Source organism: Schistocerca nitens, chromosome 3, assembly GCF_023898315.1.
Source record: "Schistocerca nitens isolate TAMUIC-IGC-003100 chromosome 3, iqSchNite1.1, whole genome shotgun sequence".
NCBI classification, from domain to species: Eukaryota; Metazoa; Arthropoda; class Insecta; order Orthoptera; family Acrididae; genus Schistocerca; species Schistocerca nitens.
In genome coordinates, this window is record NC_064616.1 from 297,346,426 (window position 1) to 297,372,502 (window position 26,077).

The 26,077-nt window shown below is 43.9% G+C and overlaps 1 long non-coding RNA gene across 2 annotated transcripts in view; it reads right to left on the reverse strand.

The window, feature by feature from the left end:
- Positions 1-26,077, reverse strand: part of LOC126249576 (uncharacterized) — a 234,259-nt gene that overhangs the window by 99,224 nt on the left and 108,958 nt on the right. For both annotated transcript variants that reach the window (XR_007545616.1, XR_007545617.1), the window contains exon 2: positions 13,695-13,804. This is a non-coding gene — a long non-coding RNA (uncharacterized LOC126249576). The remainder of the gene's footprint in view (positions 1-13,694; positions 13,805-26,077) is intronic.

A 26,077-nucleotide genomic window follows, 5' to 3' on the forward strand; every position in this document is an offset into this window, starting at 1 on the left:
TTCAAACTGGGATCGCTGAGGGTGGCAGCGAAGCTGTGACTAATTACTTTAAGTGTTGTGTTGGCTGTGTGAACTAAAAAGTAAGAAGAGTAATTATACTTACATTGCATTCTAATATGAGACTATCACAAATATTCACTTAATGTTTAGAATGCCATTTTCGGTCTACCGACTGTGTTGCATTGTAACAGCCCTAATTTGACTTCATATCTCTTGCTACAAATATGTAACGCATTTGCGGAATACCGCCTCTATAAAGCGCATTCAAGAAGCCATGTTACATCTTATTTGAAAGTTATACCATAGCAGCTGATGGTTACGAGGCACACATGGCCTTTAGTCATCACGGGAAAACTAAGAACGATACATTCTCTCAGATCCTCTAATCCTTCAGTGGCCGCGCTACTTACCACCTTCCCCCTTTTACCACCATCACCACCGAAGCAAACGACGGAACTGTCGACATGTGGGAGAAAATCCAGCCATCATGTAAAGTACACGAGCGGCAAGACAACACCATAACGCAATAGCAATGATTACCTATGACAGTCACACTAAAGCAGTTACTGAACACTTCTCAAATTCCTTCACCGAAGACTAAATATTCCAGAATTCGAACCAAGAACTGTTGCCAAAATAACTGAAGTAGATATCCTCTGTATGGCGCGAAAAGTGGCAATTGACTAAATTACGGAATGTGATTTATGAAATGGAGTACTATAAGTAAAATTCGGTTACACGACAAATCAAATTTAAAGGCTGTCATTTGAACTAAATGCCTTTGTGGGGAATGCAAATTAAAGAATGTTTTATTAGCAGAACTCTTACATGTAACATCTTTACTGAAGATATTTACTACACTACGCTAGTTTGTCCACTGCTACAGTACTGAGGTGCGGTTTAGGATCCTTATATGTATGCTAAAGGACGTTGAAAAAATTGTAGTAAGGGCAGCGCGTTTCGTATTATCGCGAAACAGGGAAGCAAGTGATGGATATGAAAAGCGGGTTGGGGTGGCAATCCGTCACACTCCCAGGAGGGGAAGGGGATGGGTCGTACTTAACCTTAGAGCGGGTTTGCTTGGATAGTGTAGTCCGAGTGGTAACCCATAGATTTTCTGAAAATCTCATTTCACATGAAAGCAAACGTTACATGTAAGAGGTATGTCCTTCCTAGTAAGAAGTAAAACCATAGATTTTGCATATTATTTGCATGCAACTTTCCTTTTATCCCGAACGGCCATGGCTGATCAACAGTAAAATGAACAAGAAAGTTTAAATAGGCTGGTTTGCCATGGCCGACTCAAACCCAGTTGAGCAAATTTAGTTAATTGAAAAATAAAGTTTCGTTCAGCTTAATAGAGCAACGCCCGGAACTGTTGAGAACAGTTTCTTCAGAATAATGGCCGTCATGCAAAAAGCTTAAACAGGCTATTAACTTCAATAAAAGACAAGGGCTATTTTTGCAGAAAGAACGGCAGGGACGAGCTGTCTGTCGAAGCCTATAAATATACAAGCTTTCATTAAGCAAGGACGGCTGCAACTGACTTCTAAAGACATTACATATTTAGAAGGAAGTAGAAGACAGGATGAAAATGCTGACGTTTCTGACGGATAGCTAAATAAATAAAACTTCAAGGAAAACGCCTCTGACCGGTCAATACCGAACACACAACCTAACGGAGTTAAGACTGGAGTATCCTTTAAGCTGCAACGGACGGGAAGAGCTATCAGACAAATAAGGAAATCTTAGGTACAGTTTACATTCTGAATAAACACGGCCGTGATAACACATGGAGGAAAAGTACTTTTTACTATAAAGCTTTTATAGTTCCTTCAACAATAACGACCGAAATAAATCAAGGGCTTCATAAGCACTTTGAACACACTTGTTAAATATCACGGCTGCGATTAAGTAAGGGAAAACAAATAGCAACACAGTTAAAGCTCTTATGTCTTTTCAAAAAAGACAAAACAGATTGGATAACACAGAACAATCTGAAGTGGAGACATGAGCTTTCCACACAAGTAACCAACCGTGCTTACACATGGCACGCCTGATTTCCAATCAGTTTACATACAGCGAACGGAACGTTTTACGTAGCCTTTTGCAACTGCCAGTATCTCTGCACACTGTATAACAATTTCAAGAGATCAGATCACATAGAATACTATATCAGAAAAAAATGCAGTTGAGTACCACAGAAGGCGATTTTAACGAATGATATTTTCTATACAACTATGTTTAACATAGGAACCTCGATCAAATCAGTGTCTCACAATTTCAACAGTTAACTCAAGCGTGGGACAACATAGCTCAGACACGCATTCACGTTCACGGGAATGCTCACCTTAGTTCGAAAGGCAAGGCGTAATCGAAGCCGTATCGCAGCCGCCACCACAAGCCCTGCACCAAAACACTCTTGCACTCTGCCGCATTCTCTTTGGTTGACAGCAGCCACCCGTCTCCGCTCCACGCTGTGTTGCCACTATGGGCGTGTACACAACACGTGATCCTAATGCTTGCCTTTAGCAGCGTGCGTTCAATTGAGAGCAATTCACTCCGGCTCGCTCGCCGGCTCCCCTTAAACCTCACCAAACGCCCCGATCTGCGCTCTCTGGCCCCGGTGCCACACAAAATCTTTGTGTGTCAGAATCGACCGCTGAGTAAAATCGCTGGGCATGCATCCCAATAATTAAAACTGCGTTTTTCGTTGCGGAGAGATCTTATCAGGAAATTTCAATCACCAACTTTTTCATATAAATGAAAATATTTTACTGCTTCCAGCCTACACGGAAAAATGAGTTTCATAACAAAATAAGAAATCAGAGCTCCTGTGGAAAGATTTGTGTATACATTTTTTCCACGTGCTGCTGGAGATAGGACCGGTAGAGAAATAGTATGAATCTGGTTCGATGAACCCTCTGCCAAGTACTCAAGTAGATGTAGATGTATAGACCTTTATTCAAAGACTGCGTCCACTGAAGTCAGTGCATTTCCTGGTGGTTCCCTGGACATTGCCAAAGGCGGGACGTAGGTCTTATTGATGTGTGTGATCACCACAGACTGCAATGCATGCTCTGCAATGTACCCCCAAGCTGATCACACAGCTGGTACGGATTTCTTGTGGTAGGATGCTCCATTTCTATACCAGCACGACTGGATTGTCTGTGCAGGTGTGCGTGCTGCAATACGTATCCCCAGCACATCCTGCGCGTTCTCGATTGGAATTAAGTCAGGGAAACCGGTAGGCCAGTCCATTCGTTACAAAAGCTACTCTACCCACGCTGTCCGATCCGATCACCCAATATCATCCACAAAAACTAAGCCAGCGCCGAAACAACTCCCCAAAAGACTAACATTGATGGAGTATAGTGTCAAAAATAGCCATGAGCTGTGAGTGTACGGTCATGTTCCAGTGCTTCCGTGTGCATTATGTACATTCAAATGGCGGGAGGTGGGAACCCCCTGGGACATTATCGAACATCGTTTTCGTGGATCAGGTGTTATAGTGTGGGGAGTGCGGGATTTCTAAAAAGGAAATGAAAAGACGGTGGTGTGATGGCCCTCAACTACGTACCCTCCGGCTCAGTAACAATATTAAACGTTTTGGCTGGTTTCGTTGTGTAGTTTCCGCATTGCAAGCCAAATACCGCTGCGTCTACAGTATACAATATGAATACACATATGAACTGAATGGTCGAAGGTTCTTATCACTCGGCAATTGAGAATATAGAAATTTATAAATGAAAGATTGCAACTAAATAAAATCTGCAGGTACTATTTTCACGACTTTAAATGATGAGTACGATAGTAGAGTTACTTTCGAGAATGCGGTATATTTGTGCAAAGCACTTATTGATGTCGATGGCCCAGCAATTAAATAAAATATAAGTTGAATAACACGGAAACAATAAATTCCTACTGCACATAATTAGTTATGAACAACAACATACCTCGTGAGATATTCACTTCTAAACGCACGCTACGTCTTCACTACAGAAGCCATGGAAATCACACAAGAGCACAAGTCGGCACTCCGAAATATTTGCGACCACGCGTAAATTGCTCCACTGTCCAAGTCTTTCCCGCGACTGTGCATCCATCGCGCCGTACTGTGCAAAACTCCCCATGTCCTGTGCCGCCCTCTCCGTGTCCTGCGCCGTACTCCAGCACCTCCCGCTTTCATCCAGGCTCCCCATTCACGAGCGCTGTGATTGGCTAGAGCGCTCGCGCCATGCCTTCAAGCCAACGCACCCACACAAGCATAATGAAACACATACGAAATACTGGATTTACATTTAAATAACGTGAAATTAAATAAATATTCATATGGTTGGACCATAAACACGCTATAACACACATTATTAAATACATAACAATTAAATAAACATATGTCAAAAGAATAGAACAGAAGTAAGTCAGTAGCCTATGTCTCTTGCTTTCTAAAACACAGTAAATAATTGACCAATTTCTTCATGAATAATGTATATCGGATATAAACATAGACATAGACGAATAAATATATTTATAAACATGCTGCTACCGTTCTTCGTGTCACTGTGGAGTACTTATGGCCTGACGCGATCGATAGTAATCGGCCACTTTGACCGCCAATAACTCATGTACTATTCAAGTTACATGCCTGTAATTTATACTAATTTAGGTTTACACTAATAGCTTTCTAAATACACGTCGATCAACAAAATCTGAAGAACCGTTTAGATTTTGGAAATTCGTTGCTGGGTGTTACTTGTGTAATTTATTGTCAGATACTAAACTTTAAACTAATAAAGATATTGAAAATCTGATTACACCATCAGAATCGCCATGCAAATAATGGTAAGGTAGATGTTCATCTTTGAGGTATCACGAGTTATCTGGCTACTATTAATTTCTATACGAACTGTGAAATATCTGCCATTAAGGTTTCACAAAGTCCGCCATCTTTGGCACATCCAGCGAGTCTCCTTCATCAACACAGCATCACCATGGAATTCCCAGCCACGCGGCTGGACCGGCCGTTGTGCGGCATCACGCGGTTGCTAAGCTAACGTTCGGCACCACGTGGTTGCCGCTGGGCCGTGACCCACCTAGAGGCCCCAGCTCGGCCACGCCAATTCCGAACTTAGAATATTTTCAGGGCGCCATAATTCGCCCATTACCTCACAGGAGGCATAATATTACATGGGCGTAAGGACCTCCAAATCTTTGAATACGGTTAAGAGGATCTGGCTACACAGCTGTCCTCTTAAACCTCAGCAACAGTTACAAGGTGATGCCCAGTATTGATAACATACCTGAGCCAGTACGGGATGCTTCGTCTGTTGCGCCAGTGGCCGGTTTTCCTGACAAGTACAAACAGCACAGCGGACGAGCAGGTTGCTAACCGTTAGCACCAACGTTAAGTGGGTAATACTGCTGCTAATGGGAATAGCAGCAAGTCGGGAATGGAGACCAGTGTACACTCGTTACGTTTGCTGAGACGTCTCATTCGAGATGTGGAGGAGGCTCTGATGATGGCTATTGAAAACACTTGGTTGCACACAGCTGCAAACTGAAGCTCGTGCCTGAGTTCTATTCACTTAGGCGTTTGGTTGGGTTGGTGAAGGCAGCTAGCATTGCATGAAGGTTGCAAGAGCAGTTAACTGCTTGCAGCATCGTATCCAGAGTCGGTCGCCCTGCTCTGAAGTGAAGCCTGTTGGCAGTAGTAAATCCAAGGCTCGGATGAATTTGCGACCATCACGGATGCGAATTTCGCGTTTTAGGATCCAGAAATTTACGGCTTCTCTCAACCCGTGAGGCTTGTATTAAACAAAGAAAATGGCTACTCTTATAGAAAAGTACCGGGTGATAAAAAATTAGTATAAATTTGAAAACTTAATAAACCACGGAATAATGTAGATAGAGAGGTAAAAATTGACACACGTGCTTGGAATGACATGGGGTTTTGTTAGAACCAAAAAGAAAAATAAAGTTCACAAAATGTCCGACAGATGGCGCTGGACAGCAAAACGTCAGTGACTGCGCATGACAATCGTCATGTTTGGCCTCCCAGGTCCCCAGACCTCAGTCCGTGCGATTATTGGCTTTGGGGTTACCTGAAGTCGCAAGTGTAACGTGATCGACCGACATCTCTAGGGATGCTGAAAGACAACATCCGACGCCAATGCCTCACCATAATTCCGGATATGCTTTACAGTGCTGTTCATAACATTATTCCTCGACTACAGCTATTGTTGAGGAATGATGGTGGTGAGGAATAATGATGTAAATAACATCATCTTTGCTTTGTCTTACTTTGTTATGCTTATTATTGCTATTCTGATCAGATGAAGCGCCATCTGTCGGACATTTTTTTAACTTTTTTATTTTTTTGGTTCTAATCAAACCTCATGTCATTCCAAGCATATGTGTCAATTTGTACTTCTCTATCTACAATATTCCGTGATTTATTCAGTTTTCAAATTTATATTGACTTTTTGATCACCCGGTATATGTGTAGTGAACATGGCGGTTTGTTTGGTTAAAAGAACCATCTTTCGAGTTAGTAATGAATTGCCTGCCGAAATCGGAGCTAGATCAGCCACATTACACTCAGAGCGTTCGTCCGCGCAGATCGGGAATAGAAAAGCAGACTGAAGTAGCATTCATGGCAACGTCGCAGAAATGGTATGAATTTCTGCAGATCAAAGTGCACGCATTTTATTAATAACAAAATGTTAACTGAAACTCGAAGTGAGTAGTGACGATGTTCTAAATTCAGACTAAAATATATTTCATAAAGACAGGTTGGACGCAAATGGTAGCCTCTCCTGACTTCTACGTTACAGGCTGACCGGTTTTTGCTGCAGTGTTGTGTGTGCGGTAGTTGTGGAATCGGTTCGACGGTACTGTGGCGCCGGCCGGCGTGGCCGTGGGGTTCTAGGCGCTTCAGTCTGGAACCGCGTGACCGCTACGGTCGCAGGTTCGAATCCTGCCTCGGGCATGGATGTGTGTGATGTCCTTAGGTTAGTTAGGTTTAAGTAGTTCTAAGTTCTAGGGGACTGATGACCACACATGTTAAGTCCCATAGAGCTCAGAGCCATTTGAACCATTTTTGGTACTGTGGCGAAGAAGGAGCCTAGAACGTTTAGACAACAGGAGCATTTTCGCCTTCTATAGAGTACTCCGACTTCATTGACCCAGGTACCTATCATGGCTAGAAGACAGAGGGTCACGTGTGCTGAGGCAGCGGCAGTTAACGGCAGGGAGCGACCAAGCTCATCCAAGTGGTCTTGCCGACATGCTGGCGTAAGGCCAAAGCAGGCGGAAGGCCATCGACTCTGACTCGCTGGCTGCAACTGCGCAGGCTACACGCCGAACCCAATACCCTTTGAGACTAACTGGAGTGTCAGGCGATGGCACTCTATGGGTGTCCTCGCATCTGTTCATCCTGTTGGAACCCTGGAACCATCGATGCTAGTTGGCCACTTGTAGATCAGCAACTTCGACTAGTTGTTGATGCTGTTCGATGAGGCTAGAGTAGCTTAGTCCTATGTTTGTTCGATGACTGGCGCAGAGCTGCGCCTGTCGAATGAATGCATGACGCCAAATGGATGCTGCTTCTGGCCGAGCTGGGAATACTTAAACTCGCTGCAGTCAGTTGTGTTACGACAAGAAGTAAACGACCATCATGTGGTAGGCTGTGGAAGTGCCAGGTTGTGTTACTGTAGCAGCCTAGTCAGTCACCGAGGACAGAATGCCACGATTCAAGGTGCTGTATCAGCAGTATAGCAGAGCCCAGCTGCCGAGTTACGTCAGTGGCTGCCCGCATGTCAACCAGCTGGTTGAAGCTCATGCTACAACACTAGTGTGGTTATCACGGATTCCACATGAGAAATAATCTGGGCGCATTTAAGTATCAAAGGTTGGTCAATCATGGTAATCGGATGTTTTTATGGACTACCTGTGCCGGGAACTGTAATAGCAGAATAGTAAGACAGAACATGCCGTACATCCCGAGAGTTGATCGTCCTATTCTAATAAGGGGATAATTCACTTTGCCACTGTAGAATGTGACAGTCACGCGATTACAAATGACATGAATTCGTGTAAGATCATTTATAATGGCTTTATGGAAATTACTTTGAGCAGATACTTAGAGAATTGACTCGTGAGGAAACGTCTTCGACCTCCTAGCAAGAAACAGATATGAACTTTTATAATCCTGTTAGGACGAGGAGAGTTTTGGTAGGCATAGGGCTGCGATAGCATCAATGATTACGTGTGTTACAAGGAGCGTTAATAAAGGTAGGAAAATATTTTTGCTCAGCAAGAGTAACATGTTATCAATTGCAGAATATCTGAATAGTAAGCATAAAATATTCAACTGTGAGGACGAATATGAGGAAGAGGTGGAGTCCGAAATCAATTCCCACATACATTGCAATTAGAAATGCCCCCCGCATTAACTATGACTCCGGCCCTACCGTCTAATTCGGAATCTCCGTGGAAACTTCACCCATTATAAATCATCTAATCACCCATTACAGTTATGAAATGCAGAGAAAATTGGAATTTGCAAGGTTAGGAAGTTTTATCATTGATGAAATACAGTGTGCAGAAACTGAAGAATAACACATGAAATATGTGTGATTAACTTTAAACGGGACTGATGACCTCAGATGTTAAGTCCCATAGTGCTCAAAGCCATTTGAACCATAACTTTAAACAGTGAAAGACATTTTTATTTTGTAATATGTTGTTTTTAACTTTTAGATTTAACATTTCTCAATAAGCAGATTTTGACAACCATATCTAGAAATTAACTGACTGTAAGCTACTTTCCCCAGTTCCACATTTCTTACCCCCAGGAAAAAAAAAAAGCGTCTACACTTTTAAGAAGATATTCTTATGAGCGGCAAAGCACTGGGCTCAGCATACAAATATTTCAACACAGCAACCACTGAGGTTCACTCAGAGCCGCAGATCCTTTTATACCATCATCGCCCAGTGCACATATTAACAGTGAAGTGTGTCATAAGTTACGGAGCTATCAGTCACTACTTGGGAAGCCAGAAAGTTTCTCACATAAACATGAAATGATGCTGCTCACTTTCTGCTTGAAGCCTTGGAGCATAACCATGTTATGGTAGTTTAATAATCATTATGTTATGGTTCAGATAACAGCTGACTGCGCATTATGGTTACTTCATAAGAAGACCAATAAAAAACATTCGTTTTATAAATTAAAACGCGTTTTTCTTACTGCGGTAAAGTATTTACCTTTAGAGGCGTTTCATATTTACATTAAAGGACAGATAAGTATGTTTCAAAAAAGAATAATGAAGATGTCTTTAACGTAAGAGGCGAAACGCCTCTGGAAAGAAAATCCAATATTGCAATAGGATAAGGGCTTTTGATTTTCTAAAAGGAATATTTATATACTTGCAGCGGAAAATGATCACGTCAATGAACTTTTAACAGAAAACATGTGAAAGAAAATACTGCGTTGCCATGACCCTCATTTTTCATTGTGAAACATCATGTTATTTATGAAATAATGTGTCAGGTATGGAGAATACGAAGACAAGATGGACGACTGGGACTCCATAAAATTAACGCTTATACTGACAAAATCTGATAAACAGTTATTTCTGCCAGTATTTATAGTTTCCAAATGTGCACTTTTAATCGGAAATTGGTTATTGACTTCAAATTTCTTCTTCCGAAATTGTTTTATTCACAATACACATCCTTATGGAAACAAGAAAGAAATAACAGTGGCCTCATATTACAGTAAAGAGACGACATTGTCTAGTAATGTTGTGATGACTGGTACTTCCCTATGACGGAACTTGTAGTGTAAGAAATGATTTCCACACTGTGCCATGGTACTATCTACACGAAGGGAGACCCGCGCTGTACTGGGACCGGTGTTACATGTACTCTTCACAAGTGACGTGCCACAGTCCACGAATTGTCAGTTGGCTCTATATGCTGATCGTGTGGCGCTCCTCCTAAGTAAGAGCAGGAGCCACCACATGCTCCAACGTCCCAACAGCAACGACGATTAGACGAACTATCCTCACCCACCACAAACCGTCTGGCATGCAACCTGGACAAGACACAGACTCTCTTCGCCTGGCGCTACGTCCCGGTCGTACTATCACCAGCTGTAATCCGGGGTACATCAGTAACTTGGTCGAAAACAAACGTGCGTTATCTTAATCATTCGTTTCACTGGGCACGGTACAGGATGGTTAGAAATAATAGATCGCTATTTGCGAGGACCCCCCTGAAGAACGAGTGACTGCAGGAGAATGAAACTTTGTGGAATCCTTTATAAGGACACACGGAAGAGAAATAACAAATAAAACACTGAATGAAACATTTTAATTTCTAAATGACAGGGAAACATTTGTTAGTTGCGTACTATGTTTACGTTCCAGGTTGTAAACGATTCTCAATGTGACGAAAAACTGCATCTACGACAGCCTGGAGCCGCACTAGAGATATCATTTCACTGAACATTCCCATCCAGGCGCTGGGGTAACCAGCAGATCAGTACCCGTTGGCCCTACTTGCTGCGCATTCCAGCTGCTGGCAACTACCAGAGCACAAGAAAACAAAGCGAACCAAAATAAGTCACGCGTTAAGTAAATAAAGGACGACCGGTAGATGAGATAAAGACCATAGTTTTAAGCTCCACCACAATGTGGAAAAAAATAGCTCAGTAATGATCTCTTGGCAGACTGGCTAACCACAGTAGTCAGTAAACCACTAATGAATGAGTGGATTGCTGTCGAAAGGTAGAGAATTGTGACTGAAATGACTCTGGTTGAAAACTGAACGGATTTTATCCGACAGAGAATAATTTAGCTAAAGCCCAGATACAAAGCTTTAATTCCCATCAGTACACACTTGTTTATGGAAGAGTGCGTGACTCTCTCACACAAATTACCTACCTTAATCGATGATATACGTCCCTCCCAGTGCGGTAGGAATTGTTTGTCGTTGCATACCAGTATGCGACTGTTCCTTGAAGTTGCTCCACCAGTTCAATGTCAGTGGATGATCAGCTTACTACGGTCGTCTTCATGAGCCAGAAGGCAACAACGATGGGGCTTCTTCACACGCTCAGGGGAAAGGAAGTGCAGAAATATACATATATTTTCCTTTTGTCCTCATACACAAAACAGTCTAGTGGAGCTGAAGGAGATGTGTGTAGTGAAGTACTCGATACAGGCACATTAATGTGACCATCGCCTACGTTCGATGCAACGTGTAATAACCACAAACAGACGTCAGATCACAGCACTAGCAGTGGAAAGTATATAAAGCGTGTCTGAGGGAAGCAGTGCAGTCGTTATCATAATTCTGAAACAGAGCGACTTGTCAGACGTACAGAAGACCATCATCATTGGTTTTGGGTCCAAGGGCGGAAGTATTTCCGAAACGGCTAAGTTCCGAAACCAACAGTGTCTCCTCAACAACCACTCAGCAAATGTTTCTGTGTGTCGGCCTGCGTAACAGGTGCCTGGATCATGCACCCATGCTGACTGCGGTTCATTAACAACGAAGGCTTGAATTTGCATGCCAGTATCACAATGGGACATCCACTGAGTGGTGACAGGTGACCTTTACAGATTAATCACGTTTTATGCCCCACTGCAGAAATGACAGTTGGCATGTACGGCGTGAAACATCTGAAAGCAAAACACCCTGCAACAATCGTCTGGAGGGCACAGGCCGGAGGACATTCCGTGGGCGATCTCGTCATTATGGACCAACTGAAATATGATCCATTCTTGGTGATCATGTTGATTCCTACATGTAATTTATTTTCCCTCGGCATCATGGCATCTACCAGCAAGACAATTCAGAGTGTCACACAGCTTTCAGACTACATGCGAAGTGCAAAGAGCAGCAGGATGAGTTACCGTACTCCCTGGCTACCAAATTCTCCGGATTAAAACCCAATCGGGAATCTCCGGGACCGTCTCGATCGGGCTTTTTGCGCCATGGCTCCTCAACCGAGAAAACTAGCGCAGCTGCCAGTGCCCTGGAGTCTGTGTGGCTCTACATTCCTGTCGTTACGTTCCAGAACCTCACTGACTATTTCTACACTTTTCGCAGCGGTGCGCGCTCGAAAGGGTGGGTTTTCAGCCTTTTGACAGGTAGTCACAATGTGATTGGACAGGGTAGGTTCTCACTCCTATGACCAGTGTCTTTTCCTTTATGTGCTATTTCATGGAAGGGGTTCTTTCGAACATGTCCGACAGATACCATCGGTCACCATGCAGCTCGTTAGAATGAAATTACAATGAAATGAACACCCTTAGCTGCTTACAGGCGTTGACATACGTCAACGGGGACAGATGAAAATGTGTGCCCCGACCGGGACGCGAACCCGGGATCTCCAGCTTACACGGCAGACGCTCTATCCATCTGAGCCACCGAGGACACAGAGGACAGCGCGACTGCAGGGATTTATCTCTGGCACGCCACCCGCGAAACCCACGTTCTCAACGTATTGTCCCGCATTACATTCGTAGTGCCCCCACCCATTATACTCATTACTCGCGGCGTGTTGCCGATTCCCGTAAGAATTCGGGCACTATTTGTGCATTCGCACAGAAGAAGATGGTCAAGTGGCCGGTGAGCCTTAACTATATATATATATATATACTAGGATGGTATCTGTTCTTTAGGACATGTCCTCGGTGGCTCAGATGGATAGAGCGTCTGCCATGTAAGCAGGAGATCCCGGGTTCGTGTCCCGGTCGTGGCACACATTTTCATCTGTCCTCGTTGACGTATGTCAATGCCTGTAAGCAGCTAAGGGTGTTCATTTCATTGTAATTTCATTCTAACGAGCTGCATGGACACCGATGGTATCTGTTCTTTCGGACATATATATATATATATATATATATATATATATATATATATATATATATATATATATATATATATATATAAGGCTCACCGGCCACTTGACTGAGCGAGGTGGCGCAGTGGTTAGACACTGGATTCGCATTCGGGAGGACGACGGTTTACTCCCGCGTCCGGCCATCCTGATTTAGGTTTTCCGTGATTTCCCTAAATCGCTCCAGGCAAATGCCGGGATGGTTCCTTTCAAAGGGCACGGCCGACTTCCTTCCCAGTCCTTCCCTAATCTGATGAGACCGATGACCTCGCTGTCTGGTCTCCTTCCCCAAGAACAACCAACCAACAACCAACCGGCCACTTGACCATCTTCTTCTTCTGTGCGAATGCACAAACATTGCCCGAACTCTCACGGGAATCGGCAACGCGATGCAAGTAGTGAGTATAATGGGCGGGGCACTACGAATGTAGTGAAGGACAATACGTTGAGAATGTGGGTTTCGCGGGAGGCGTGCCAGAGATAAATCCCTGCAGTCGTGCTATCCTCTGTGTCCTCGGTGGCTCAGATGGATAGAGCGTCTGCCATGTAAGCAGGAGATCCCGCGTTCGCGTTCCGGTCGGGGTACACATTTTCATCTGTCCCCGTTGACATATGTCAACGCCTGTAAGCAGCTAAGGGTGTTCATTTCATTGTAATTATTTTGTTAACACTCAGACGCTTATAGCGAAACTCAAAGATTATTCTATGTTACTATGTCGGTGAAGTATCTTCCTGCTAACATTACAACATTTGGCGAAAGAAAATTAAACCTTTCACTCACCATTGCGCCAGACTGTAGTGACCTTGATGTCTTCCTGCACTGATGGAAAGTGACTACGCCGGATCAACAGGAATTCATACACGTCAAGCCTTCTTCCTGTCAGCCAACGCCTGAAACAGAAGACATCACCTAATGTCGCACACAATCTATTTATTGACTTGTTAGTGTCAGTTTCGGGAACTGGATGTAATATAAAATAGTGCTTCCTGGAGTTCATTCCGATTTGCGTATGAACTTTGACAAAATAATGATCAGAAACTTCACTTTCGGACAGGATTACGCAAACGTGTGTACGCAGTACAGAAGAAATCAGTTGTCTGCGCAACATTTACAGATTTCACGAATGTGTTTTCTGTTATTGTATTTTTTCCTTCTTTTCCTCACGAACATCAGGCGAGGAACGAAATTGTTACGCCTGTATATGAGGAATGACATCAAATGATCTACTCAGTTCGTCGGGTAAGCAACTCACTGAGGAAAAAAATGGATTCCAGGGAAACGTGTTCCCGTGCAATGCAATATCTTTTTGCTTCAACGTGTCAGAAAAATAAGGATTCAACTTAGAAACACATTCATCTTTGGCTGACTTCGAGAAAGGCTTTAAGAAAATTACAGGAAAAAATGGGACATCATGAATCATCAACAATAACCGTAGCCTCTCATTTTCAAGTTAATATTATTTATGTAAATAAAGCAATTGAGGTTGATGGTGGTGGCAAGTTAGCCGAACTAATAATTATAAAGGAAGGTCTGAGACAAACATGCAATTTATCCTCTCCTTTTGAAATACAGATAGATGTCTGGTTCTACAGAAAAGATAATCTAATTATTTTATGGATACAGTTGAATCAGTTCTCTACGCACAGCTCAGTTACTTATTTTGACAACTTCACATTCGTATTCTGAGGAGAAAATGACTTCGAAATAGGAACACAACACATGTCACAAATATGGTGTGAAAATATCGGCTAGGGAATAGGTAATAGTGTCTCTGAGACAAAAATCATTTTTGAAGTAAAACTGTCATTATGAAAACATAAGCACAAATGAAACATAATGAAAAACTTGAATATTGTACGTATTATGTTCACGATATGGGGGCTTAAGAGGAATGCGATGAAACCAGTAAGCATCTAAACAATAAAACACGTAAAAAGACATGTCTGAAAATTTTCAAGATGGTTACTACTCTGACATTGCTGTAAGAACCTACATCATTGAATTTAAACAGGAACTATTGGCATTGCTAAATTGCGGACGTGAAAATTTTTAATAGCTATTAATCGATATAATACGTCAGGCAGAATGAAAAATGTTGATGCTGGAACAGAACATTTAATAGCCATCGCACAAAAGAAATCGAAAGATAGCAGAATATTGAACGAACACCAACAGTGGAAACATCCATGAAAAGACCCTATAGAACTGAAAAGTTAAAAACGAAAATAGAGACAAGACCGTGATATATGAAGGGAAAAATGATAAAAATGTGTGACCTAGATTGAAAATGAAGATTATGACGACGTTTTTAGCAGAGACTTTTGGAAATTTTGGAAATTTATGGTAAGGTCTTATGGGACCAAACTGCTGACGTCATCGGTCCCTCAGCTCACGCACTACTTAATCTAACTTAAACTAACTTACGCTAAGGACAACACACACACCCATGGGCGAGGGAGGTCTCGAACCACCGACGGGGGGAGCCGAGCAGAGACTTGCCAAATGTCAATGACACATCTTCTTATCCATCATGTGACAAAATCTGTTATCCCGAAGTCACCTTACCTCATCCTACACGCTTAAAAAGAAGTTTTGCATCACCTCGGTTTCGAGAGTTCCATAACCTGTACAGAAAATTGGAATAGAGATCAACATAAACATCATTTCCGCCCTTTTTATTGCCCATGAAAACCACACATTGCATGTTGTGCCATCATACAGCGAGACCTTCAGAGGTGGTGGTCCAGGTTGCTGTACACACCGGTACCTCTAATACCCAGTAGCACGTCCTCTTGCATTGATGCATGCGTGTATTCTTCGTGGTATACTATCCACAAGTTCATCAAGGCATTGTTGGTCAGGATTGTCCCACTCATCAACGGCGATTGGGAGTAGATCCATCAGAGTAGTTGGTGGGTAACGTCGTCCATAAACAGCCCTTTTCAATCTACCCCAGGCATGTTCGATAGTGTTCAAGTCTGGAGAACATGCTGGCCACTCTAATCGAGCGATGTTGTTACCCTGAAGAAAGTCATTCACAAGATGTGCACGATGGAGGGAGCGACTTGGCTTCCATTAAGACGAATGCCTCGCCAATATGCTGCCGATATGATTGCACTATCGATCGAAGAATGGCATTCACGTATCGTACAGCCGTTACGGCGCCTTCCATGACCACCAGTGGCGTACGTCGGCACCACATAATGTCACTCCAAAACATCAGGGAACCTCCACCTTGCTGTACTCGCTGGAAAGTGTGTGTAAGGCGTTCAGCCTGACCGGATTGCCTCCGAACACGTCTCCGACGATTATCTGGTTAAAGGTATATGCGACACTCATCGGTGAAGCGAACGTGATGCCAATACTGAGCGGTCCAGTCGGCAAGTTGTTGGGCCCATCTATACGGCGCTGCATGGTGTCGTGGCTGCAAAGATGGACATCGCCATGGACGTCGGGGGTGAAGTTGCGCACAGTTTGAGTTGTAACAAGACGACCTGTGGCTGTACGAAAAGCGTTGCTATCAGGGTTCCTCAGAGCCATAATCCGTAGGTAGCGGTCATCCACTGCAGTAGTAGCCCTTCGGCGGCCTGAGCGAGGCATGTTATCGACATTTCCTGTCTCCCTGTATCTCCCCCATGTCCGAACAACGCCGTTTTGGTTCACTCCGACACGCCTGGACCCTTCTCTTGTTGAGAGCCCTTTCTGGTACAAAGAAACAATGCGGACGGATCGAACCGTGGTACTGACCGTCTAGGCATGGTTAACTACAGACAACACGAGCCGTGTACCTCCTCCTGATGGAATGACTGGAACTGATCGGCTGTTGGACCTCCTCCATCTAAGAGGCGCTTCTCATGCATGGTAGTTTACATCTTTGGGTGGGTTTAGTGACATCTCTGAACAGTCAAAGGGACTGTTATACACTATCCATAGTCAACGTCTATTGTCAGGAGTTCTGGGAACCGGGATGATGCAAAACTCTTTTGATGTGTATATACAGGGTGTTACAATAAGGTACGGCCAAACTTTCAGGAAACATTCCTCACACACAAATAAAGAAAAGAGGTTCTGTTGACATGTGTCCGGAAACGCTTAATTTCCATGTTAGAGCTCATTTTAGTTTCGTCAGTATGTACTGTACTTCCTCGATTTACCGCCAGTTGGCCCAATTGAAGGAAGGTAATGTTGACTTCGGTGCTTGTGTTGACATGCGACTCATTGCTCTACAGTACTAGCATCAAGCACATCAGTACGTAGCATCAACAGGTTAGTGTTCATCACGAACGTGGTTTTGCAGTTAGTGCAATGTTTACAAATGCGGAGTTGGCAGATGCCCATTTGATGTATGGATTAGCACGGGGCAAGAGCCCTGGCGCGGTACGTTTCTATCGAGACAGATTTCCAGAACGAAGGTGTCCCGACAGGAAGACGTTCGAAGCAATTGATCGACGTCTTAGGGAGCACGGAACATTCCAGCCTATGACTCGCGACTGGGGAAGACCTAGGACGACGAGGACACCTGCAATGGACGAGGCAATTCTTCGTGCAGTAGACGATAACCCTAATGTCAGCGTCAGAGAAGTTGCTGCTGTACAAGGTAACGTTGACCACGTCACTGTATGGAGTGTGTGCTACGGGAGAACCAGTTGTTTCCGTACCATGTACAGCGTGTGCAAGCACTATCAGCAGCTGATTGGCCTCCATGGGTACTCTTCTGTGAATGGTTCATCCAACAATGTGTCAATCCTCATTTCAGTGCAAATGTTCTCTTTACGGATGAGGCTTCATTCCAACGTGATCAAATTGTAAATTTTCACAATTAACATGTGTGGGCTGACGAGAATCCGCACGCAATTGTGCAATCACGTCATCAACACAGATTTACTGTGAACTTTTGGGCAGGCATTGTTGGTGATGTCTTGATTGGGCCCCACGTTCTTCCACCTACGCTCAATGGAGCACGTTATCATGATTTCATACGGGATACTCTACCTGTGCTGCGAGAACATGTGCCTTTACAAGTACGACACAACATGTGGTTCATGCGCGATGGAGCTCCTGCACATTTCAGTCGAAGTGTTCGTACGCTTCTCAACAACAGATTCGGTGACCGATGGATTGGTAGAGGCGGACCAATTCCATGGCCTCCACGCTCTCCCGACCTCAACCCTCTTGACTTTCATTTATGGGGGCATTTGAAAGCCCTTGTCTACCCAACCCCGGTACCAAATGTAGAGACTCTTCGTGCTCGTATTGTGGACGGCTGTGATACAATACGCCATGCTCCAGGACTGCATCAGCACATCAGGGACTCCATGCGACGGAGGGTGGACGCATGTATGCTCGCTAACGGAGGACATTTTGAACATTTCCTGTAACAAAGTGTTTGAAGTCACGCTGGTACGTTCTGTTGCTGTGTGTTTCCATTCCATGATTAATGTGATTTGAAGAGAAGTAATAAAATGAGCTCTAACATGGAAAGTAAGCGTTTCCGGACACATGTCCACATAACATATTTTCTTTCTTTGTGTGTGAGGAATGTTTCCTGAAAGTTTGGCCGGACGTTTTTGTAACACCCTGTATTTTCATGAGTAAGCTCGATAGTCTCTATTTACTGTTTTAGGATAACGTCTTCATCTAGATTCTATATATCTGAATGCACTCAAATACCGACACTGGGTGGTTTTGTCTTTTGTATTTGTTTTAATATAAACCTGCGCTCTGGTGAAATAGTTTGCTTCGCACTTAACAACCAACTCTGTTATGCGATTACCAGGGAGTAGATACTCTGATCGTTCCATAGCACTATAGTGTGCACAATTTCAATGAAGCGCAAAATAAAAAAAATAAAAAATTTCTCTTGGAAAGAATGGACACACTAACACTCTTCCCACAGATCCTTCGTGACGTGGTCCATGAAGACGTAAAAAAGGTGAAAAATGTTTTTTTTTTCCTTTACACAATAGTTGAAAATCCTCCCACAAACTTTTGAACATACAGACTGATGCACCCAAATTGGGCCACTCGAAAGAAAATATATCCAAAACGAGTAAATGTATACAGCTTTGATTTTTACTTGTAATAACTGACACTGTGTCGAATTTTTCTGATGCACGCCAGTAATTGTTAACGTTTATAACCGTCGAATTATAACGGATTATTTTTAATGGAATTATCTAACTTTTTCTGTGGCAGTTGAAAGTGCTTTCGAAGAGTACCGGAAGGACGTGGCATGCGTGGAAATTTACAAAATAGCGACAAGATACACCGTCTCAAACCACTGACCCGTCGTAAAGCTGAGAGGTCGTAGGAACACCCTCACTACTGTTCCAAATGTGAGCAAACATGTGTGCCAGGTATACGTTTCGTATTTAACCCGTGCCACTGAAGCCCTCTGCTGTTGTAGCGATCAGACAATAGCTCGTGAAACTATGCAGATTTTTATAGTGTACACGACAGTGGAAGAAGAGGATATGGTTTTTATTTAGAGGAAACGTCACCAAACCCTTAGGTCAATGGTGCAGTTGTTTGCTGAAATGTATCTTGACCGTACCAAGTCGTCACGATCTACCTTCTGTTTCCGAAGTCCATTTCCAATGCGAGTAATCCTCTTTAGTTCGCAAGTATCTGCAGCATTGGTCCTAAAAAGCCAAGTTTTCAACTATGGCCTTGTAGGCAGTATTTATGGTTTTCCTATTTCAATTGAAGTATTGCACATTTACTCTGGAATAATTTGGTTTTTTATATCATCCGTTTTCTACCATCTGATGACAACCAGACTTCTAAATGATAACACCCTTCGCAGCTTCTAATCCTTTATCACGTGGAAGCTTAATAAAGTCATCGCTATATAATGTGTAGATCTTTTCTGACATGATGACTGCATAACTGTCTCCTGTCTTAAAAACTAATATTTTTTTGATTATGAATTTACGCATGTATTTTAGTATACTTCTGCCCTGATTTAATATGTAATGGGTGTTGAATGTTTTGTGTACTAACCATAGTCAATAACACACAATTTGGCGATAGTATTCAACTCAAAGACAGACAGTTGGAAACCTTGTACTGTAAACACACTGAAGCGGCAAAGAAATTCGTATAGGGTTACGTATTCAAACACAGAGAAATGTAAACAGGCAGAATTCAGCATTGCGGTCGGCCACGTCTTTAGAAGACAACAAGTGTCTGGCACAGTTGATAGATCGGTTACTGCTGCTACAATGACAGGTTATCAAGAGTTCAGTGAGTTTGGACGTGGTGTTACAGTCGCTGCACGAGCGATGTGACAGAATATCCGAGATAGAAATGAAGTGGGGATTCTCCGGTACGACCATTTCACGAGTGTACCATGAATATCAGGAATCCGGTAAAACATCAAATCTCCGACATCGCTGCGGCCGGAAAAAGATCCTGCAACAACGGGACTAACGACGACTGAAGAGAATCGCTCAAAGTGACAGAAGTGCAACCCTTCCGCAAATTGCTACAGATTTCAGTGCTGGGCCATCAACAAGTGTCAGCGTGCGAACCATTCAACGAAACATCATCGATATGGGCTTTCGGAGCCGAAAGCCCACTCGTATACCCTTGATGACCGCACGACACAAAGCTTTATGCCTCGCCTGCACCCTCCAATACCGACAATGGCCTGTTGATGACTCTAAACATGTTGCCTGGTCAGGCGAGTCTCGTTTCAAATTGTATCGAGTGGATGGACATGCACGCGTATGGAGACAACCTCAGGAATCCATAGACCCTGCATGGCAGCAGAGGACTGTTCAAGCTCCTAGAGGCTCAGTAACGGTATGGGGCGTGTGCAGTTGAAGTGATATGGGGTCCCTGATACGTCTAGGCACGACTCTGACAGGTGACACGTACGTACGCATCCTGTCTGATCACCTGCATCCATTCATGTCCATTGTGCGTTCCGACGTACTTGGGCAATTCCAGCTGGACAATGCGACACCCCACACGTCTACAATTGCTGCAGAGTAGCTCCAGGAACACTCTCCTGAGTTTAAACACTTTCGCTGGCAACCAAACTCCCCAGACATTAACATAATTGAGCATATCTGGAATGCCTTGCAAGGTGCTGTTCAGAAGAGATGTCCACCCCCTCTTAGTCTTACGGATTTATGGACAGCCCTGCAGAATTCATGGTTTCAGTTCCCTCCAACACTACTTCAGACGGCCGACCGGAGTGGCCGAGCGGTTCTAGGCGCTGCAGTTTGGAACGCGCGACCGCTACGGACGCAGGTTCGAATCCTGCCTCGGGCATGGATGTGTGTGATGTCCTTAGGTTAGTTAGGCTTAAGTAGTTCTACGTTCTAGGGGACTGGTGACCTCAGAAGTTAAGTCCCATATTGCTAAGAGCCATTTGAACCATTTTGAACTACTTCAGACATTAGCCGAGTCCACGCCACGTCATGTTGCGGCACCTCTGCGTGCTCGCGGGGGCCCTACGCGATATTAAGCAGCTGTACCAGTTTAGTTTTCTCTTAAGTGTATTTATCCGGCAAAGGAAGGAGAATACGATATTTCAGTGCCTATGTTCATAAACACGATGCAATGTTCCTTCGAACATGTATTCATGCCCGAAGGGACCTTGCATTTAAAATGTCTTCCCTGTACGGGAATATACATAATGGATGTACTTGTGCAGATTTTAGACACATAGTTGACGACATTTGGAAGTTGGGATCTGGCTGTGAGGCCCACTCGGCTAGCATAATTGTAAGGTGACCGCTTGCAATGAGAAGGAAATCCGGGTTCGAATACCGGTTCGGCTCAAATTATCACTGTCATTCCATTAAAAAGCTGATGGTTGCCCACATTCGCAACTGTGAAGCATTTCATGTAACGGAAGGAGAGGTATTGGCGCAAAGTTACTCGTCATCAGACCGTGCTCGCACCCTAGACTGGAGCTCCTCACAGCTGCCTCTGCCGCCGACCAGAAATCAATAGCAGCCTGCGTCACGCCCACAGTATTTGCGTGGAGCGCTACGCTGGACGTAGACTATCGCCATACGATTCTCCTGCTCCACTTTCATTGGATGGATCTGTGGACAAATGTTGATCAAATTAGGAGCGAATAACTATTGTAGCATACATGCCACCTCTTTTTTCCAAAAAATTACTGTCAATCACAAAAACAATGTATATAGATTTAACTAAATCCGTATAGAAATACTTTTGACGATGTCCTCACGATGACCGTACATGCGAGTGCTTGAGATGTATAGAGTACCGCACGGTACGTACGCACTGTGAGTCTGTAGAGTGACCAAAAGCCACGGTAGAGGTTGTCCGATCTGAAGATGTACCGTGTGTGACACCCGACTGGGGTGGCTAGCTAGATACGGCGCATGTCGCGTGTGTGAGCAGGATATACAGTGAGGAGCCAAAACATTATGACCACCTACGTAATAGTCCGCCGCAATACAGCACTGGTTGTCCGTGGCATGGATATGTGAAGTCCGTTGTAGGTTACCGGAAGTATGTGGTACCAGATGTCTAAGCACAGTTCACACAGTTACCCTAAGTTACGGGCCAGTGGCTTTTGGGCGCGGTGCTGGCTTTTGATAGTGTTCTATATGAGTCCTGTAGCGTTCAGGTCAGGCGAATGTGGTGCCCCTGACATTAGTGTGCGTTGACTATCATGCTCCTCAAACCACTGTAACACGACTGTGCCCTATAACCTCTGATGGAATTTAACATCTTTGTTGTGGAAGACATCAAGCATAAAATGATGCAGGTGGTCTCCAATAACGTTCACGTAATCCAAAGTCATCCTAGTGATTTAGATAACCCTATGGAATCCCGGATACATGTCCCCCATACCACAGTACTGCCTCCGCCAGCCTGCGTCTGTGGCGTAGTACTTGTTTCGAGCATCCGTTCGCCTGGATGAACCATAGCCGGATACGACCATCGACCTGGTGAAACAGGAAAAATGATTGATGCAAACAGCTGACACGTTTCCTTTGTTCCAAGGTCCAGTTTCGATGCTAATGTGCCCACTGCAGTCTTAGTTGGCGACGCCGTTGAATCGACATGGGGAAGCATAGAGGTCGTCTGCTGCGTTGCCTCATGTTCACCCATCTGTGCTTAACAGTGTGCTTCGAAACACTAGTGTCTGCTGCAGTATTGTACTCTGTCGTCAGGTATGACACAGATAGCCTGTATCCAGTTTTACAGAGCAGGCAAGCCTCCGACGTCCTCGTTCTATGATGAGGCGAGGTGTCCAACACGTTGTCGCCTACTAGCGACTTCACCATCCGTCAATCACTTTTCATTGGTGCTCGCAGCAGTAGCACGCGAACAGCCACCACCTTCGCCGTTCTGATAGACTCGTTCTCAGGCGCTGTGCCACGAGAATCTGCCCTTTGGCGAAGATACTTATGTCAGTTGCTTTCCCCGTTTGGCGTCATATCGTCGGTAAAACTATTCCCATCCGTCTCTGCTTCACTTAAATACTTTCCTTACCTTGTCACGTGCCCGAAACGCCAGCAGTCGGTATTCTGTGTCCCGATGGGCACTGATCATTATGTTTTGGGAAATCAGTGTATGAGCAACATATTAGAGATATATATGTAGTAAAGGTGGGTGTATGGTACGAGTTAACCGACTTTGAATGTAGGATGATAATAGGTGATAGACATGTTGGTCGTATTACTAGGTCTACAACTTTGCTTCCGCCGTTTTTACTCGATGTTCGAGACTTCATTGTGAAAAACTTACAAAATATTCACGATTCAAACTTTTGGCCATCGTTGGCCATTCCTTTCTCCTAGCTTTTGGGCAGCATACGAATCCCGCAGTGTATAAACTGGGCGTCTTTAGAGGGGAACCATAAATCGGTCCAATTCTGGACTTTTTCATATGACCGCAAGTGCTAGTCAGCTAGGTCGTGTGTCATAGATCGAGAAAGGTGTCAGTCAGAGGGAGGAATATCTGGAGAATACAGCGGGTGGGGTAGAACTTCCCATTTCAACGTTTCCAAGTATGTTTTGACGGGATTTTCGACTTGGGGTCGTGCACTGTCATGCTGAAAAATCATTTTTTCATGTCTATGGCTGTAGTGTGGCCGTTTGTCTTTCAGTGCTTTCGACAATAACGATCTCCTGTGGTTGTTCCCGTCGGTTGCAGTGGCCTCGAAAGTTTTCTCTCTTTCACAACCATGCCGGTCTTCAACGTCAAAAACCCCATTCTTGAAGCATGGAAATCATTTTCTGCGAAGTTCTGTCACTAACAGGCGTCTCATCATAGGTCTTACCCAGCTTTTTATGAGCCTCAGCCGCAGATTTCTTCATATCAAAGCAGAAAATTAAAGCCTCCGGCAGACGACGAGAAATGGGTCATAAGTTGACGAATCCAGTCGAGAATAACTTTATGATGCAATCAAAAATCGACAGATATTTTGATGGCGTTATGTTCTCAAATGCCTACGCTTACTGTATGACACTTACGACAAACGACTTGCACCACTGCTTTCCACTACTTCCGTCTATTGCAAAACGGCGAAAGCAATGTTGTAGACCTAATATATCAGATATCAGACAGTAAACAGTTTCCGTTACAGTATCTGGGGTGGATCGCATACTCCGCAGAGGAAATGTTTCCACACATGTAAATAGTCACACAGGACGGCCTCAAGTGTTCGAAAAACCGGTTTCACGATACCTCGGCTGAGCCATACGCAGAGTCAGTGGTCGGCTGTGAGCCAGATCGCCGCCGATTTAAGTGTGGATCATTAGAAACTCATTTGTGCCAATACTATCGGAGACAAAGGTATTGCATTCGTTCCAGCAGCGGGCGACACACTAGTCTCCTTTTGACTTACCGTAAATTTTGAGCACTCAATATATCTCATGAATGCAGAACCCTGGGAGATAACGAATCTTCAACCTGCAACCGAGTGAACGATGGTTTGAAACTTTCTAGCAGGTTAAAACTGTGTGCCGGAACAACTTTCAGAACTCGGACCTTCGCCTTAGCAGGACAGTGCTCTACCGACGTCATTTTAGAGACGATATGTGGAAATACACGGACATAAGCGACGTTGACAACGGGAATATTCATGAATGGTTCAATATATAAGCTGCGCCTAAAAAGTGTAAAGAATATAATCATAAAATAAAAATGGATATATTCGAGGATGTGCTGGAAAGTAATTCCTCCTATTTTCCTATACCTTAAAGCTTTTTAAATGAACTTTATTAACATTCTATATCTTTATTCTTCACGTCTGTATGTTTATTTCTCAACATAGTCACGCTACGCAAAAAAAAAAACTTTTCCCGTCAAGAAACCGGGTAGCTGATAGCGTCGCTGTAGAAGTTTTGACTTTCTTGATGGAGCCACAACCTCTGCCTTAATCGCTTTATCACTATCAAAATGCAGTCGTCGATGGTGATGTTTAAGTTTTAGAAAGGTATGAAAATCCAATAGGGAAAAGTTGAGAATGTATGGAGGGTGATCGATGAGAGTGAACCCAAGGGGTCGGATTGTTGCAGATGTCGCAGCGTTCGTTTGTGGTCAGACATTGTCATGCTGAAGGAAAGGGTGCTCCTTGTCAGAACGAACTCTTCGAAATCGCGCTTTCAGTTTTCTTAGGGTCTCGCAATACACCCACATAATTAGGTTACACACCGCCGTGTTGCACGATCCAATTCAGCTCCCACTAGCGCCACTGGATTCCTACTTGCGTCAGCGAAGGCGAAAGTCAACGAAGTAATATGCACGACATGTAATATTTCAACCAGTCAGGAGAAGAGACAAAGTCGGACTCACTGTTATCCTCTTGTAATTTTGCTCGATCTGATGAGTGATTTTTTACAGCGCTTGAAGTTCAGTTTTACGGTATATGCCTACTTATTATTAGTTGCGTGTTATTTTGTAAGTTGAAGCTACTGAGTTAATCTGCTATTCTTTTTCAAAGTAAAATTGCGTTACGAAATTTTTTATTCCGTCAGGTATTTGTTTTTAACAAGGCGTAGTGTTACTAAATCATGGTTTATAGATACTACTTGCACCCGCTAGGATAGCCGTCATTTCAAGGGGAAGCTTCCGGGACGGGGAGGTGCACTGACACCGGATCATATACACACGTAAGATTAACGACAAGTATATGGGTTCCGGTCAGCCTGGATGTGGTTTTT